We start from the raw sequence: 4,388 nt of genomic DNA on the forward strand, positions 1-4,388 counted from the left end.
TCAGATTGTGCCCCCTTGTTCTTGTGTTCATTTTCCTATTGAAAACACTTCCCTTGTGAACCTTTTTTAACCCTTTAACATATTTAAATGTTTCGATCATGTCCCCCCTTTCCCTCCTGTCCTCCAGACTCTACAGACTGAGTTCACAAAGTCTTTCCTAATCAGTTCTATGCTTAAGACCTTCCACCATTCTTGTAGCCCGTCTTTGGACCCGTTCAATTTTATCCATATCTTTTTGTAGGTGAGGTCTCCAGAACTGAACACAGTATTCCAAATGTGGTCTCACCAGCGCTCTATATAAGGGGATCACAATCTCCCACTTCCTGCTTGTTATACCTCTAGCTATGCAGCCAAGCATCCTAGCTATGCAGCCAAGCATCCTAGGGATGGGGGCTGTCCTGCACTGCAGATGTTTAAGCAGAGGTTGGCTGGCCATCGGATGCTGGACTAGTGGGCTCCTGCATTGAGTAGTGGGTTGAGTGATGAGTGACCTCCAAGGCTTTTCCCAATCCTTGTATGGGAAGCTGGCATTCTACAAAGGAAAGCATCTCCTTCCTTCCTTCCTTCCTTCCTTCCTTCCTTCCTTCCTTCCTTCCTTCCTTCCTTCCTTCCTTCCTTCCTTCCTTCCTTCCTTTCCATCTCTTCCTTCTTTCCTCCCTCCTTTCCCTTCCTTGAGAAGCCTCCTAAACACTCTTCAAAAATATTGTTAGGTCACACCCTAGAGTTTTCTTGGGAGGTCAAGAATGACCTCATGGGCTGGAAGAGATAAGGGCATGCAACTTTCCCAGCTTCCCTCCTGCAATATGGACTATTTAGAAATTCAATTTAATTATTTAAAATAAATAAAAAACATTTTAATTTTTGTCATTCACATTTCATTTTGCATCCTTTCTTTAATGATTCTGTTCCACCGTTTCTTTAATATTAGCGTAATTCTTGACCTGCAGCAAGTTGTCGATGGCAAGTTGGCCATGATTTGTCTGTGGCAAGTTGGCCATGATGAGTTGTCTGTAGTAAGTTGACCATGATGAGTTGTCTGTGGCAAGTTGGCCATAATGAGTTGTCCGTGGCAAGTTGGCCATAATGAGTTGTCTGTGGCAAGTTGGCCATAATGAGTTGTCCGTGGCAAGTTGGCCATGATGAGTTGTCTGTAGTAAGTTGGCCATAATGAGTTGTCCGTGGCAAGTTGGCCATAATGAGTTGTCCGTGGCAAGTTGGCCATAATGAGTTGTCCGTGGCAAGTTGGCCATAATGAGTTGTCCGTGGCAAGTTGGCCATAATGAGTTGTCTGTGGCAACTTGGCCATGGTGAATAGTCATAGACCTGTTCATGACCCCCCCCCCTCTAGAATATGCTTTTCCGTTCCCCGTGTGCTACAGGTCCAATAATTGTTTAGTGGACTATCATTCCACAGCAAGCTGTTTGTCTCTGCTGTTTGTTTCTATGACTTGTGGACTTCAATTCCCAGAATTCCTGAGTTGACATTGGTTCAGGAATTCTGGGAGTTGAAGTCCACAAGTCGTAGAAAAATGAACTTTGCCAACCCCTAGTCTAGGCGCAAGTAGATATGAAATGAAATGGGGAAGGAGAAGAGAGGAACAAGGGGGCTGCCACTGAAGAGACCCTCATGATTAAAATAGTCCTATGGGGAAGCGACACAAACACCTCCACGGAAACTGATAGAACTCCCCTCCAGAAATTGTGGGTGCTCCAACACTGAAACTTTTTAAGAGATTGGACAACCATTTGTCCGAAGTGGTCTAGGGCAGGGGTCTCCAACCTTGGCCACTTTTAAGACTTGTCGACTTCAGCTCCCAGAGTTCCTCAGACAGCAAAGCTCTGAGAGTTGAAGTCCACAAGTCTTAAAAGTTGCCAAGGTTGGAGACCCCCTGCTTTTGGGTTTCCTGCCTGAGGTGGGGGTTGGACTAGAAGACCTCCCAAGTTCCTCCCAAATGCTGGCTGGGGAATTCTGGGAGTTGAAGTCCAAATATCATCAAGTTGCCAAGGTTGGGAAACGCTGCTCTATAGCATCATTTTGAGGGTAGGGGTTGAAACAGTTTATGTCCAGGATGCGAGGGGTCAGTCAATATTTTCACAGCCTTCTTTTTGACTCGTGCAGTATACAGGTCCTCAATGGAAGGCAGGTTGGCAGCTATTGTTTTTTCTGCAGTTCTGATTCTCCTCTGAAGTCTGTGTTGGTCCTGTTGTGTTGCAGCACCGAACCAGACAGTTATAGAGGTGCAGATGACAGACTCAATGATTCCTCTGTAGAACTGGATCAGCAGCTCCTTGGACAGTTTGAGCTTCTTGAGCTGGCACAGAAAGAACATTCTTTGTTGTGCTTTTTTGATGATGTTGGGTGAACAGTGCAGTCAGGCGGTAGGGAAAGCAAGTAGGATGCTTGGCTGCATAGCTAGAGGTATAACAAGCAGGAAGAGGGAGATTATGATCCCGCTATATGGAATGCTGGTGAGACCACATTTGGAATACTGTGTTCAGTTCTGGAGACCTCACCTACAAAAAGATATTGACAAAATTGAACGGGTCCAAAGACGGGCTACAAGAATGGTGGAAGGTCTTAAGCATAAAACGTATCAGGAAAGACTTAATGAACTCAATCTGTATAGTCTGGAGGACAGAAGGAAAAGGGGGGACATGATCGAAACATTTAAATATATTAAAGGGTTAAATAAGGTCCAGGAGGGAAGTGTTTTTAATAGGAAAGTGAACACAAGAACAAGGGGACACAATCTGAAGTTAGTTGGGAGAAAGATCAAAAGCAACATGAGAAAATATTATTTTACTGAAAGAGTAGTAGATCCTTGGAACAAACTTCCAGCAGATGTGGTAGATAAATCCACAGTAACTGAATTTAAACATGCCTGGGATAAACATATATCCATCCTAAGATAAAATACAGAAAATAGTATAAGGGCAGACTAGATGGACCATGAGGTCTTTTTCTGCCGTCAGACTTCTATGTTTCTATGTTTCTATGTTTTTGATGTTATGTGACCATTTCTTGAGATATGATAGAACCTAGAAATTGGAAGGTCTCTACTATTGATACTGTGGGGTGGGGAATGAGGGGAAGCGAAGCAGGCGGTGCTGTTTTCTAATCTGGGGGTGGGCAAATGTTACATAATGCGTCCCTCCTCCTCCACCTCCAAAGACACATTCTAATGATTAATTTGAGGCTCTGGCAGCCGCCCTCCTTGGAATAACATTTTAAACATGACTTTTCCACTCCTGCCTGCCAGCAGCCGTTAGTGTGTGTTCTGTGGCGGCTGTAAAACTCTGCTTCAGGACGGGCTTTGCTCCCCTTACCAAATGTGTCTGGAATGCGCAGATGTTTTCTTTGGAGACCCGGGAGCCAATGGGCTCCACGCACCAGATACAGAGCGGGTCCTGTTTGCAAGATCACAAGCAAACAACAGGGAGGACCTCCACGCTCAGGGCCTGGCACCGGGCCGGCCTTCAGAACCTCCTCGGGGTGCCTAGAACCCGGTTCCCTTTCTGGGCTGAGCATGAGCAGCACATATGGACACGTTGCACTCCAGGGGGAGGAGAGAGGGCTTCTCTTCCCTTCCCCCTTCCCCTCGTCAGCTGTTAACAATTGGTAATGCGGTGGGGCTTTTATGCAGGGCCATACATAATTCTTTTATGGAGGGGAAAAAAGATTAAAAGAGCACAAAAAGATTAAAAGTGACATTAAGGTGCTGGAGGACAGTTGGATGGGTGGGATCAGTAATTTATTTATTTATTTATTTATTTCTATCTATCTATCTATCCATCCATCCATCCATCCGTCCGTCCGTCCGTCCGTCCGTCCATCCGTCCGTCTGTCTATCTATCTATCTATCTATCTATTAATCCAATCAATCAATCTATCTATCTATCTATCTATCTATCTATCTATCTATCTATCTATCTATCTATCTATCTATCTATCTATCTATTAATCTAATCAATCTAATCAATCTATCTGTCCGTCCGCCCGCCCACCCACCCACCCACCCACCCACCCACCCACCCACCCACCCATCTATCTATCTATCTATCTATCTATCTATCTATTTAATTTTTATGCCGCCCTTCTCTTTAGACTCAGGGCGGCTTACAACATGTTAGCAATAGCACTTTTTAACAGAGCCAGCCTATTTGCACCCCTCAATCTGGGTCCTCATTTTACCCACCTCGGAAGGATGGAAGGCTGAGTCAACCTTGAGCCGGTGATGAGATTTGAACCGCTGACCTGCAGATCTACAGTCAGCTTCAGTGGCCTGCAGTACTACACTCTACCTGCTGCGCCACCCCGGCTCTAATGGGCTGCTGCCCCAATGGAGGGGGGGGGCACAGTGGGGGTACTAAGTTTATGCACTGTTTAT

The sequence above is a fragment of the Erythrolamprus reginae genome, chromosome 9 (genome assembly GCF_031021105.1).
Source record: "Erythrolamprus reginae isolate rEryReg1 chromosome 9, rEryReg1.hap1, whole genome shotgun sequence".
NCBI lineage: Eukaryota > Metazoa > Chordata > Lepidosauria > Squamata > Dipsadidae > Erythrolamprus > Erythrolamprus reginae.